The 15,179-nt window shown below is 36.0% G+C and overlaps 1 non-coding gene across 1 annotated transcript; it reads left to right on the forward strand.

Annotated features, from left to right (window-relative positions):
- Positions 1–259: 259 nt before the first annotated feature.
- LOC138989259 (small nucleolar RNA SNORA2/SNORA34 family) lies at positions 260–391 on the forward strand. The gene has a single exon (XR_011465503.1). It is a non-coding gene; the product is annotated as a small nucleolar RNA SNORA2/SNORA34 family (small nucleolar RNA).
- Positions 392–15,179: the final 14,788 nt, after the last annotated feature.

Here is a 15,179-nt window from a genome sequence, read left to right on the forward strand (position 1 = left end):
CAAAGACATAAATAACTCAAAACCTATGGGCTGCAGCAAAAACAGTTCTAAGAGGGAAGTTTATAGCAATACAATCCTACCTCAGGAAACAAGAAAAACATTGAATAGACAACCTAACTTAACACCTAAAACAATCGGAAAAAAATGAACAAAAAACTCCCAAAGTTAGCAGAAGGAAGGAAATCATAAAGATTAGAGAAGAAATAAATGAAAAAGAAATGAAAGAAATAAAGCAAAGATTAATAAAATGAAAAGCTGGCAGGCCCTGAATCAAGACCAGTGGTTTGCTATAGCTATTGGTTTCAGACAGGAGCCGAGAGCATGGTCTTCCTATGGTCTGTTGGCTTCAGCCCTCCAGTGGGAATAGCCAGTTCAATTGGAAGAAACATAGAAAAAAAAAAAAAAATGAAAAGCTGGTTCTTTGAGAAGGTAAACAAAATTGACAAACCTTTAGCCAGACTCATCAAGAAAAAAAGAGAGAATCAAATCAACAACGTTAGAACTGAAAAAGGAGAGGTTACAACAGACAATGCAGAAATACAAAGGATTGTAAGAGACTATTATGAGAAACTATATAGCAATAAAGTGGATAACCTGGAAGAAATGGACAGTCTTAGAAAATCTCTATCTTTGAAGACTGAACCGGGAAGGAATAGAAATTATGAACAACCCAATTAAAACCATTGAAATTGAAATCAAATTTTTGGGGTAGATCAAAATTCTCCCCCAAAACAAATAAGCCCAGGGCCAGATGGCTTCACATGTGGATTCTATCAAACATTTAGAGAAGATCTAATGCCTATCCTTCTAAAACTCTTTCAAAAAATTGCAGAGGAAGGAACACTTCCAGTCTCATGCTATGAGGTCACCATCACCCTGATACCAAAACCAGACAAAGACAACACACACACAAAAGAAAATTACAAGCCAATATCACTGATGAACATAGATACAAAAATCCTTAACAAAATTCTAGCAAAGAGAATTCAACAACACATTAAAAAGCTCATACACCATGGTCAAATTGGGTTTATTCCAGGGATGAAGGATTCTTCAATATATGAAAATCAATCAATGTGATACACCATATTAACAAATTGAAAGGTGAAAACCATATGATAATCTCAATAGATACAGAAAAAGCCTTTGACAAAATTCACCCCTTTATGATTAAAACTTTTCAAAAAGTGGGCACAGAAGGAACCTACTTGAACACAGTAAAGTTCATATATGATAAGCCAACAGCAAACTTTATTCTCAATGGTGAAAAAATGAAAGCATTCCCCCTAAGATCAGGAACAAGACAAGGGTGTCTACTCTCGCCACTATTATTCAATTCAAAACTATATATTATTATATAAAACTATATATTATTATTATATATAACTATATATTATAAATCTATGTATATATATATAACAATATATTATACAGAACTATATATTATTATATAGTTTTGGAAGTCCTATCTATGGCAATTAGAGAAGAAAAATAAATAAAAGGAATCCAGATTGGAAAAGAAGTAAAGCTCTCACTGTTTCCAGATGACATGATACCTACTATACATAGAAAACCCTAAAGATACTTTCAGAAAATTACTAGAACTAATCAGTGAATTTATCAAAGTCACATTATACAAAATCAATACACAGAAATCACTTTCATTTCTATATACTAACAATGAAAAATCAGAAAGAGAAATTAAGGAATCAATCCCATTCACCATTATAACAACAACAACAACAAAATATCCAGGAATTAACCTACTTAAGGAGACAAAAGAACTGTATACAGAAAATTATAAGACACTGATGAAAGAAATTAAAGCTGATATAAACAGATGGAGATATATTCCATGTTCCTGGGTTGGAAGAATCAATATTGTGAAAATGACTATCCTACCAAATTCAATCTACAGATTCAATGCAATCCCTATCAAATTACTAATGGCATTTTTCACAAAACTGGAACAAAAAGTATATTTTAGATGACCATGGATAGAGTGTGGATGAAGCATAAAGCAGAATCTGGAGCAGTGACAAGTGGTCAGGTTGGCAAAGCTGAATGAAACCAACACAGATCCATTGCCACCTATTTTATGTCAATTATTAGCATTTTTGTGATCTAATATTCAGGTCCGATGTTTTAGAAAAGGACAGATTGTTTAGGTCTGTGCAAAGAACAATTATGAAGTTATTTACTTTACTGTCAAGAGCTAAGACTTGGGCTACAAGAGAGATAGTATTTTCCTCTTTTGTGGGGACAGACTGAAAATTAAGAAAATTGAGTTCAGTGGTGTACCCATTAGCAAATAATTTTACCTGGAATCTAATGGGAACATAATAGGCTAAAATAAAGCCAATTCAGAAAAACAACAGTACATTCGGAGACATGGTAAAGGTAGCCAGAAAGATAGAAGATAGAAAAAGCGAGAAAAGTGTTCAGAATGCCCAGTTTGAAAATGTCACTGAGCATTATATTCAGTAAATTGTATTACAGAAGTGAATGGAAATGATGATGTCTCATGCCATTACTTGATGAAAGGAATCAAATAGCTCAAATGGGTTTTGAGAAATCTGTTCAGACCCTTTGCCTAAAGGCAGATGGATGTGTAAGAAGCCTTTTTTTTTTTTTTCCTGGTTCTTAAATATTTCCAAAACCTGTATCAGTCATTTATCCCAGTATTTTGTCCTTTTCTTGTGCTATCTTTCCTTTATATATTCTCAAAAACCATCCCTATGGAACTTTAAGCCTTAGGATGTGGCAGACACTTTAGGACAAACTTTCTCATATATATTAATAGGAGTTGTTGTTTAGTCACTAAGTTGTGTCTGACTATTTGTGACCCCGTGGACTGTAACCCACCAGGCTCCTCTGTCCATGGGATTTTCCAGGCAAGACTATTGGAATGGGTTGCCATTTCCTCCTTGGGGGATCTTGTGGACCCAGGGATCAAATCCACCTGCACTGGCAGGTGGATTCTTTACAACTGAGCCACCAGAGAAGCCCAATATTTTTAGTCTGTTGTCCCAAATATCAACTTGCCACTTTTCCTAGAGTAAGTCAGTGTTGTGATATTGTATCTATTTAATTTTATGCACAGATTTTTTTATCTATTTATGTATAGATTCTATATATCATATAGATATCATATATAATCATCTAACTTCATCAAATCATGCTACAAATTGGATTAATCATAATTTCCTAATTTAGTCATCAACTGTGTCTAATACTATGTGCCAGGAACTGGATGAACAATAACTCATAAGACAAAATTGCCTATTTTCCAAATTCATCTTAACTCAAATATGTTATAATTTCTCTCCATGAAATAATTGGAAATTTATCTGGCTTTGAATTCTGTTAAATAGAAAAATTTCCAGAAATATCCCAGGTTCCAAGTTTTAAGATGTTAGAATTCTTGACGGTTTGATTTCAGCATTGATACTTTTGAATTTTAGATCAGAAAAAAAATGCTACATTTATGTCAATACAAAAATAAAATTTGACTTGTTATAATTTAAATATTCCAGTGAAGATACTCCCATATAGTATGCTAAATAAAATACACATACACAAACATATATAACTAGCTCACAAATAAAAACACTGCATTGCTCAGCATATGTGTCTATGTGAGCATGTGTAAAACATAAGGGGGATGAATTCATTTGAGGATCAGTTTTTTATAATATATAAAAACATGGATTTTTATAAAATGTATAAGCTAGGGGTATGAATTTTCTTCGGTATCTAGAATTCCTTTCCTGCATCTTTCCTTATGGTAGGACAGTTTTTATTACTCTTCTCTACTCAAATATTACCTCTTCGGAGAGTCCTCTATGTTTCTCTTCATACCACTTACAGCCATCTCAAATGATATTTAATTTGTTTTTACTAAGTCTTCTCTTCAAACTGTAAGCTTAATGTAGAAATTTTTTTTGCAGGATGTAATGCTGAGAGTCTCACAGGTGGTAGATGCTCAGGTAATGTTAAGTGATGGGCAAATATTAAATTAATAGAGGTGTGACTCTGAGAAGAATACACTAGCCAGGATACTGATTTATTTCCAAGACATATTTATCTGGAATGCAAGATACTCATTTGTTTTGTTGTGGTTGTGGTTTAGTTGCTAAGTCATGTCCAACTTGTTTGTGACCCCATGAACTGTAGCCAGCCAGGCCGCTCTGCCCACGGAATTTCCCAGGTAAGAATACTGGAGTTGCTTGTCATTTCCTCCTCCAGGAGATCTACCCAACTCAAGGATCAAACCCATGTCTCCTGTGTCTCCTGTATTAGCAGGTGGATTCTTTACCACTGAGCCACCCAGGCTATCTATTTAAGCTTTATAAAATTACTTGGTTTTACAGCCCTAGCTTTCTCATGGAAGAAGGCAATGGCACCCCACTCCAGTACTCTTGCTTGGAAAATCCCATGGACGGAGGAGCCTGGTAGGCTGCAGTCCATGGGGTCACTAAGAGTAAGACAAGATTGAGCGACTTCACTTTCACCTTTCACTTTCATGCATTGGAGAAGGAAATGGCAACCCACTCCAGTGTTCTTGCCTGGAGAATCCCAGGGATGGTGGAGCCTGGCGGGCTGCTGTCTATGGGGTCGCACAGAGTCGGACATGACTGAAGCGACTTAGCAGCAGCAGCAGCAGCAGCAGCTTTCTCATATTGAACAGAAGGAGTTAGGTGTATAATTGTATTTACTCTTTAATATAATAGGTCTCTGAAATGAAAGGTATCTATAAAACGTAGAAAACTGAAATTCTGAATTCTAATCCCAAATTTGCATATACTAAACTCAATTCTTCCAAGTGTAAAATGAGAATAATTAGACCTACTTGATGGATTACAAAATGCACATAACAGCAAAGCATAAACTCTGGTTTTTTTTACACTTTTGTTTTCTTTTAAGGTACTTTCCAACTCCAATAACTAAAAATTTAATTATATAATCCTAGCACCAATGTACAGAAAAGGCAATGGCACCCTACTCCAGTACTCTTGGTCTGGAAAATCCCATGGACAGAGGAGCCTGGAAGGTTGCAGTCCATAGGGTCACTGAGGATCGGACACGACTGAGTGACTTCACTTTCACTTTTCACTTTCATACACTGGAGAAGGAAATGGCAACCCACTCCAGTGTTCTTGCCTGGAGAATCCCAGGGACGGGCGAGCCTGGTGGGCTGCCATCTATGGGGTCACACAGAGTCGGACACGACTGAAGTGATTTAGCAGCAGCAGCACCACCACCACCACCACCAATGTAAGGATGAGGAAATTAGTCATCAACAATTCAAACCAACATGGAAGCTTTAATCTCTTCTGTTTAGGGGCTGTAAATTATTCAAGACCAACAAGACAGTTTACATTAATAATTTCAAATAATGAAAATGCCATGAGAAGATGCACTTCCAAGCGATACTCATTTCAACATCATAAAGTCAAACTTATTAGTGATGTACATATTTGGAGACAACTAGTGTAAGAGAAGTCTGTGTCTGGCTTTTAATGCTGAGTATAACTTAGAATGACTAAAAAAAGACAACATTGGGTTATATTGGCTAGTAACATGAGGTTTCTGACCTGTCACTGAGTTAGCAGTGAGGTGCAGTGACAGGTGTATTGGAGCTTAAGCATCAAATATAGCCAGGACATTATGCAACCATAAAGAAGTAGAAAAGTCTTCTTTCTGAATGTAATATTCGCTTCTGCCTAAAATCAGAAAATATACACATGTGGATTTCAGCATACTGACAATGACATGACAGAAGTTGGTTAAATTTGTCCTAAGGCAGCCAGTGGCATGTCTCTAAATTTAGTCATCTCTGACTGCAAGACACTGATGAGGAAGCTCTCAACTTAGCAATCTAAATACTATCCCAAGGCAACTTCTAAATAGATTTTTAAACCAAGGTTTACCAACATGAAATTTCCTGTTCAACTTCCCTGTTGTCTTCAATTTGCAACTACCATAGCATGCTTAAAATTAATTGGAAGTTTATATGCACCTACTACTAAAACAAAAACACATATTCATTCTTATTTTAACAAAGCACTCCATATTGGAATTAGACACAAAGTTGATAAAAAATCAGTTAAAGAGAATTAAATTTGGTGATAGTTTCCAAAGGAATAGCATGCAGTAGGATATCATCTTTTTCCCTTCACCTCAAGGGTATCTTGTCTTACATACTTCAGTTCAAGTAAGTGTCCAACTTTCTTTGATAGTCAATATAATATTTTCTTTTGAGTTACTTAAGTGTGGTAGTTGATAATGTAGTTGACAACTGTTTTTGTTTCTCTTCACTTCTGGGCACATGGTTACACTCTCTTGCCCCCTTAACATGAGATGCGGCTATATTTTAGTGATAAAATGTTAGCAAAAGTAATTGTGAGCCATTTCTGGATCACATCTTTAAGGATTAGAATGCCATTCACCACACTTGCATTCCTGCTTTTTAAACATGCTTTGTGTCAATAGAGATAAGTTTGCATTTTACAAAAATCAGTATAAATGAACTAATGTGGTACACACTCTTTTGTCTGGCTTATCTTATTCTGCATATTTTGATATTCATCTATTTTTTGAATTCTGCGAGTTAAATTGTTGGTTAATTTTTTTCAGAGATGGACAGGGAAGCCTGGCGTGCTGCAGTCCATGGGGTCGCAAAGAGTCAGACATGACTGAGCTACTGAATAAACTGAGAATCGATATACCACTGTGCTTGCCCATTCATTTGTTGATTGACGCTGACATTGGATCATTTCCAATTTTGTCTATTAGAAATAAATTTTTAATGAACACTTATGTACAAGTCTTTGCATGGACATGTGCTATCATTTGTCTTGGGTATTGATCTATTCTTCAATTTGGTGGTTTAGTCACTAAGTTGTGTCCGACTATTGGGACCCCATGGACTATAGCCCTCCAGGTTCCTCTGTCCATGGGATTCTCCAGGCAAGAATACTAGAGTGGGTTGCCATTTTCTTCTCCACGGGATCTTCCCAACCCAGGAATCAAACCCGGGTCTCCTGCATTGCAGACATATTCTTTACGGACTGAGCTACAAGGGAAGCCGCCTTCTCAAAAGTAGTAGTGTGTGAGAGTTTTAATTTTTCCAAATCTTCACCAACCATCACTCTAAGTGTTTTCAATTTTCATTTTCCTAATGATATGTTAAGCAAATGTCCATGTGCATCCACATATCTACTCTGTCAAGTATCTGTCCAATTTTATCCCTTATTTTTTATATTGGTTGTTTGATTTCTTACAATCAAATTTGAGAATTCCTTATGTATTGTGGGTACAACTTCTTTATTTGATACAAGATTTGCCAATATTATATTCTAGTTTGTAGCTTTTTCATTCTCATAACTGTGCATTTTTAAGAGAAGGAGCTTTTAAAAATTTTGAAGATACTAAATTTATAATTTTTTTCTTTTATGGATCATGTTTTTTGTGGTGTATCTATGAAATATTCCTTTGGTCCAAATTAATAAAGATTTTATCCTCTTTTTTCCTAGGTGTTTTAAATAGAGTTATTTTGAGTTTATTTTTGTTTATAGTCCAAGTTATGCACGAAAAGTTGATTTTTTTTTGCATACATATACATATAACTAGTCTCATCCCCTTCTCCTCCTGCCCCCAATCCCTCCCAGCATCAGAGTCTTTTCCAGTGAGTCAACTCTTCGCGTGAGGTGGCCAAAGTACTGGAGTTTCAGCTTTAGCCTCATTCCTTCCAAAGAAATTCCATATACACATACATAATTTATTTAAAAGACTATCCCAGCTCCAATGTTATTCCTTTGAATCTTTATTAAATAATAGTTGCCTTTATATGTGTCAGTCTTTTACTTGATTGTTTATTTCCTTGATCTGTTTGTCTGTCTTCATGAAATTATCACATGGTTTCTTACTGTAGCTTTAGGTTTTAAAAACATAAATCCTGAAAATTTATTCTTATTTTTAGGGTGTTAATATATAGTCTCAGATTTCTGTATTTTCACATGAAATTTAGAATCAGCTTGTCAATTTCTACAAAAAATTCTGCTAGGATTCTTAATGAGATTGTATTGAACCTACAGATAAATGTGAGAAGAATTAACATTATAATAATATTGAGTCGTCCTACACATTAACTTGATATGTCTCTTCATTTACTTATTATGTTGGTATTATTTTAAATTTTATTATTAAAGTTTACATTGTGGACTTTCCTGTATTTTCAAATTCTCTTCTTTACTTTTAGAACATAAAAAGTAAATCTACAATAACTTTTTAAAGGAACTTTCCCTCTAATTCTCACCACTGTGTCATTTCTGAGTTGCTCTCAAATGAATTTTCCCCTTCTTGTGGACCATATTTCCCTACCTCCTTTCATGCCTGATAATCTTTTATTTTATGCCAGACATTGCAAATTCACTGCATTTTAGGTTTTTGTATTCTTATAAATGTTTCAGAATTTTGTTCTAAGATTGAGTCAAGTTACTTAAACATAACTTGCTCCTTTCAGGTCTTGACTTCTATGCTTGGTTCTATTCAGTTCAGTTCAGTTGCTCAGTCGTGTCTGACTCTGCGACCCCATGAATCACAGCACGCCAGGCCTCCCTGTCCATCACCAACACCCGGAGTTCACTCAGACTCATGTCCATCGAGGCAGTGATGCCATCCAGCCATCTCATCCTCTGTCGTCCCCTTCTCCTCCTGCCCCCAATCCCTCCCAGCATCAGGGTCTTTTCCAGCGAGTCAACTCTTCACATAAAGTGGCCAAAATATTGGAGTTTCAGCCTTAGCCTCATTCCTTCCAAAGAAATCCCAGGGCTGATCTCCTTCAGAATGAACTGGTTGGATTTCTTTGCAGTCCAAGGGACTCTCAAGAGTCTTCTCCAACACAACACTTCAAAAGCATCAATTCTTCAGTGCTCAGTTTTCTTCACAGTCCAACTCTCACATCCATACATGACCACTGCAAAAACCATAGCCTTGACCAGACGGACCTTTGTTGGCAAAGTAATGTCTCTGATTTTCAATATGTTATCTAGGTTGGTCATAACTTTTCTTCCAAGGAGTAAGCGTCTTTTAATTTAATGGCTGCAGTCACCATCTGCAGTGATTTTGGAGCCCAGAAAAATAAAGTCTGACACGGTTTCCACTGTTTCCCCATCTATTTCCCATGAAGTGATGGGACCAGATGCCATGATCTTCATTTTCTGAATGTTGTGCTTTAAGCCAACTTTTTCACTCTCCTCTTTCACTTTCATCAAGAGGCCTTTTAGTTCCTCTTCACTTTCTGCCATAAGGGTGGTGTCATCTGCATATCTGAGGTTATTGATATTTCTCCCGGCAGTCTTGATTCCAGTTTGTGCTTCCTCCAGCCCAGTGTTTCTCATGATGTACTCTGCATAGAAGTTAAATAAGCAGGGTGACAATATACAGCGTTGACATACTCCTTTTCCTATTTGGAACCAGTCTGTTGTTCCATGTCCAGTTCTAACTGTTGTTTCCTGACCTGCATATAGGTTTCTCAAGAGGCAGGTCAGGTGGTCTGGTATTCCCATCTCTTTCAGAATTTCCCACAGTTTATTGTGATCCACACAGTCAAAGGCTTTGGCATAGTCAATAAAGCAGAAATAGATGTTTTTCTGGAACTCTCTTGCTTTTTCGATGATCCAGCGGATGTTGGCAGCGTCTAGGCAGGTAATTTTTTTTACATTACGGGAATATGGCTTTCTTACATTTTCAATCTATTAACTCATGAATTATGAATTTTTCCAGTCTTACTGATGAGAACACACTATTTTTGTCCATTTGTGAGCGTCTATCAGGAACTGTTCTCCCTAATCCTCTTGGACAGGTCTTTACTCAGTCTCAGGTAATTCTCTTACGTGTACACAGTGATTGGTAGTCTGCTATTTGAGAGTGCCTTCTACAGCTCTCTGAAGTTTTCTCTCTGTGCAGCTTTCTCCTCTGAAGGAATATGTGCTCTTTAGTCCTCCTGGAACTTTTAGCTCTATCTCAACTCTTGGAATCTGCCAGGCTCCTCTTTGCATTTTATAAGAACACTCCTTCTAAAATATAAAATGATGCTGTCATTTCTCCACTTGAAATCTACCTTATATGGCTTGGCATAATTTATAGGAGTCATGATTATATTCTTGCCTCCTCCTTTAATCCTATACTGTTATACTCTGACACAGAGCAAAGAAGTATAATTCTGTTCATAAAATCTCCTGCATGGATTTTTACTTAATTTTTTAAAATTTTCATATATTTTTGTACTTACAGAAAAGTTACAGAAAATGGAGAGGTGTCTCATATTCCTTTTATCAAACTTTCCCTAACATTAACCTCTTGCATAACCATAGAACATAATCAGTACCAGGAAATTAGCATTGGCACAATGCTATTAACTAAGCTCCAAGCTTTATTTAGGTTTTGCCAGATTTTTCTGTAAACATTTTCCTGTTGCAAGATCCTACATTGCATCTAGCTCTTATTCTGCTTTACTTTTATCCTTTTTTTGACAGTTGCCAAATCTTTACTATTCTATCATGAGGTTGGCACTTTTGAAAAGTAAACTGGTCAGTTATTTACAAAATTTCTCCTAATTTGGAGTTGATCTATATTTTCTCATTATTAAAATAAAGTTGTGCATTTGGAGAAAGAATACTAAAAATATGATATTGTGCTTTCTTTTAGTGTATTGTATCAGAAACTTCATGCTATCAAAATATCTTTAGACTGGTGATGTTAACTTTCATCACATGCTAAGTTGGTATGTGCCAGGTTTTCCACTTATTTTTCTCTTTGTAATAATACCTGTCTTGTGGCAGACGCATTGAGACTGAAAAATAACCTATTTCTCTTCAAACTTCTATTTACTATTTTAACAACCCTCATGGCTTTTGTCTCTAGGCATACATACATATCTAACTATTCATACATGTAGTTAATTTGTCAATCAGCCATCTGTCTATCTAATTTGTCACCATGAGTTCATACTGACATTTTTAATTCTATCATTGAGCTTTCTCTTTTCCTTATTCACATCTTTCTCATATGATTAAATAATCTGCTTTTATTATCATTCAGTTCAGTTCAGTCACTCAGTCGTGTCTGACTCTTTGCGACCCCATGAATCGCAGCACGCCAGGCCTCCCCATCCATCACCATCTCCCGGAGTTCCCTCAAACTCATATCCATCGAATCAGTGATGCCACCCAGCCATCTCATCCTCTGTCATCCCCTTTTCCTCCTGCCCTCAATCCCTCCCAGCATCAGAGTCTTTTTCAATGAGTCAACTCTTCGCATGAGGTGGCCAAAGTACTGAAGTTATTATCATTATATATATCTATATGTTAATGTATACTTAGTATATATTACTAATGTATTAGTATACATTGTTAGTATGCAAGTAATATCAGAAATGCTTATCCATTCCTTGAGTACCTATTTTAGTAAATTTACTATACAGTTCTTCCCTGTAGCTCAAATGGTAAAGAATCTGCCTGCAATGCAGGAGATGGGTTCAATTTTAGGGTCAGGAAGGTCTCCTGGAGAAGGGACTGGCAACCCACTCCAGTATTCTTGACTGGAGAATCCCTTGACATAGGAGCTCGGTCGGCTAGTCCATGGGGTTGCAAAGAGTTGGACATGACTGTGTGACTAACACTACTACACTACCATTACTATATGGTTACAATGATCATGTATACTTTTTTTGTCTTTATCTTTGAGTATTTATATATTGTCTTCCCATGCCCTTCAGTATGGTGATGTTATTGACTTGAAATACAATTAGTTTTTTTTGTTTTTTTTAATCTTGTTTTCTGATTTGTTTCTCTTCATGTCATGGTAGGTTTCAATCATGTTTTAATAATCAGAGATACACAAAGGATATATCTATGAGATGTCACTACCTCCTTACATACATTACCCATTCCCATTCTTTTCCTCTTTTTACCATTTTCTCCCACTCTCTACAGGTAATCAGCATCAGTTCAGTTCAGTCACTCAGTTGTGTCCAGCTCTTTGAGACCCTATGGACTGCAGCACACCAGGCCTCCATAGCCATCACCAACTCTCAGAACTTGCTCAAACTCATGTCCATCGAGTTGGTATTATCATCCAACCATCTCATCCTCTGTCATACCCTTCTCCTGCCTTCAATCTTTCCCAGAATCAGGGTCTTTTACAATGAGTCAGTTCTTCGCATCGAGTGGCCAAAGTATTGGAGCTTCAGCTTCAGCATCAGTCCTGCCAATGAATATTCAGGACTGATTTTCTTTAGGATGGACTGGTTGGATCTCCTTGCAGTCCAAGGGACTCTCAAGAGTCTTCTCCAACATCACAGTTCAAAAGTATCAATTCTTCAGCACTCAGCTTTCTTTATAGTCCAACTCTCACATCCATACATGACTACTGGAAAAACCATAGCTTTGACTAGACGGACCTTTGTTGGCAAAGTACTTTCTCTGATTTTTAATATGCTGTCTTGGTTGGTCATAGCTTTTCTTTCAAGGTGCAAGCGTCTTTTAATTTCATGGCTGCAGTGACCAGCTGCATTGGTTTTGGAGCAGAAAAAATAAAGTCTCTCACTGGTTCCATTGTTTCCCCATCTATTTTCCCTGAAGTGAAGGGACTGGATGCCATGATATTAGTTTTCGATGTTGAGTTTTAAGCCAACTTTTTCACTCTCCTCTTTCACTTTCATCAAGAGGCTCTTTAGTTATTTGCTTTCTGCCATAAGGGTGGTGTCATCTGCATATTTGAGGTTATTGATGTTTCTTTTGGCAATCTTAATTTCAGCTTGAGCTTCATCCAGCTCAGCATGTTGCATGATGCATATAAGTTAAACAAGCAGGGGGACAATATACGGTCTTGACATACTCCTTCCCCAATTTGGTACCAGTTTGCTGTTCCATGTCTGGTTCTAACTGTTGATCTGCATACAGATTTCTCAAAAGGCAGGTAAAGTGGTCTGGTCTTCCCATCTCTTAAAGAATTTTCCAGTTTGTTGTTATCCACATAGTCAAAGGCTTTGGAATAGTCAATAAAGCAGAAGTAAATGTGTTTCTGGGACCCTCTTATTTTTTTGATGATACAGCAGATGTTGGCAATTTCATCTCTGGTTCCTCTGCCTTTTTCCTAAAATATTTTCCATTGCACCTTTTTCTCTTGCCAGCTCTTTCTCATCGTTTATAGTCATTATTTTAAAATTTATTGGGCCTGAAATCATACTAAGAATTTTATAAGTAACACTGTGTTTGATCCTTACAAAAACCCTATGAAACAGGTAATGATTTCACCCCAGTGCTAAAGTAAACAAAAGCTTTAGGAGTAGGATAAATGTTCAGGGAATATACAGGTATGCAAATGGCCTAGAGAGGGTTTATATTTTCCAGCTCTGACTGATTCCAATATGCCCTGTCTGTCAAATGTTTTTCAAGACCCAAAGATATTTCTACATCAAAGACTTCAGTTACCTCTCAGGGCAGCAAAGTGTTCCTTGTCTTCCCCTCCTTCATCTTTCATAGTATCCTGCTCATACTAGTCGTGCAACATTTTGAATCCCACTTCTGCCACATGCTATTTTTATGAGCTGTGTAAGACAGTTAACTTACTTATATCTCTACTTTTAATCTATTGTAATTGTCTTTTCAATGATTGTTGTAAATAATACAATAAATTTATAATAAATTGTAAATTAATATTTGTAAACATTTATATCCCAAATAGAATATAAAATCTAAAAATTTCAGAGTGTTTAAAATTTAGCCCAAACCCTATTCATTTATTAGTGTCTGCATAATTTTAAAAAAAATGTTTATTTTCAATTTCTTCTATTTCAGCTAGATTATGTGGATTTGCAGGGCCATTACTGTAATTATGTCTGCTCCCTAAAAGTAAAACATAGAATAGTACACAATATATGTTTGTTAAGAGATGACTGCATAAAAAGAAAAGAGATGACTATATTCCAAAATTATTCCAAAAGTTTTTCTTAAGATGAAATATAATTGTTAATCTACTAATTATCTAAAAGTCAAATTTAAGATGAAAACAAAATTAAATATCTGCACTTATATGTAAATATATCCTGAGAAAAAAATGTCCTTTCTATCAAAGAGTTGGTGTAATGTAAACTAAATCTCAGTAGGAAAATCAGAGCAATGTCCTGAGTCTCGGCTCAGAGCAGGGCACGACTGGTCCCCCAGTGGTTGCAGAGCCCCTTCAGGTTACACACATGGCTCTCTACTTCTTGAAACAAGCTGTGCTGTGTTTTCAGACCGAGTCTTGAGGGAACAAAAACAACTATTTACTGATCAAACTATCTGATATACAGCTATTTAGAAATGCACTACTAATTCTAGTAAAGTCAATTTCATTATTAATGGCCAAAGTGAGCTGGATTCATTGCAATGAAAAATTTGTTTATTCATAAAGTTTATTGTTCACAGAAGGCAATTTAACCTTTGTACCATCCTAATCCTTCAATGACAAGAGTAACTGTAATTTCACATTCTTGTATATGCAAGAAACATTACCAAGTGTTTCCAAAAATAAAATCACATCTGATTTAAAATAGTGTAAAATTTTTTTCCCACTTACCAACTGGGTTTTATTTCTCTCTCTAGGTCAAGCAAAACCCTGCACTGGGTACAGCAAAGTATCAGGGAAGGCCTCTCAGATCCACATGGGTTATCACAAGTAGCCAGAAGACTGGGCCTTGAGTTCAGGTAGTTTTGAAGTTTCTGTGCCTGTTCACTTTCAAGTACCACAGGCCAGAATTTTGAGCTTCTCTCTTCAAATGAGAAACTAGCCAGATTTTTGCTGATTCTATTGCAGACATCCTGTAGATGTTCCTGCTGTAGAGTTGGTACAACCCTTGCTTTTCACATGGAAAGCATCAATATTTGCTTTTCCACAGTTTTCCTTTGCATTTTATTTTGCTTTGTGGCTTTGCTTTTTTTTTTTTTTTGGTGTGGGGGCTTGTTTATTTTTTGCTTCATTTTGGTTTTGGGTATCAAATTGTTTTCATTTTGTTTTCTCATTTTTTCAAATATGTCACTGAAAAAATGTAAGTTTAAAAGAAATTTTGGAAAGTAACTATGATTACATAATTTTCAATATATACAAAATATTGGAAGGATTGGTTAGTTTGT

This window comes from Bos mutus, chromosome 9, assembly GCF_027580195.1.
Source record: "Bos mutus isolate GX-2022 chromosome 9, NWIPB_WYAK_1.1, whole genome shotgun sequence".
Taxonomy (NCBI): Eukaryota; Metazoa; Chordata; class Mammalia; order Artiodactyla; family Bovidae; genus Bos; species Bos mutus.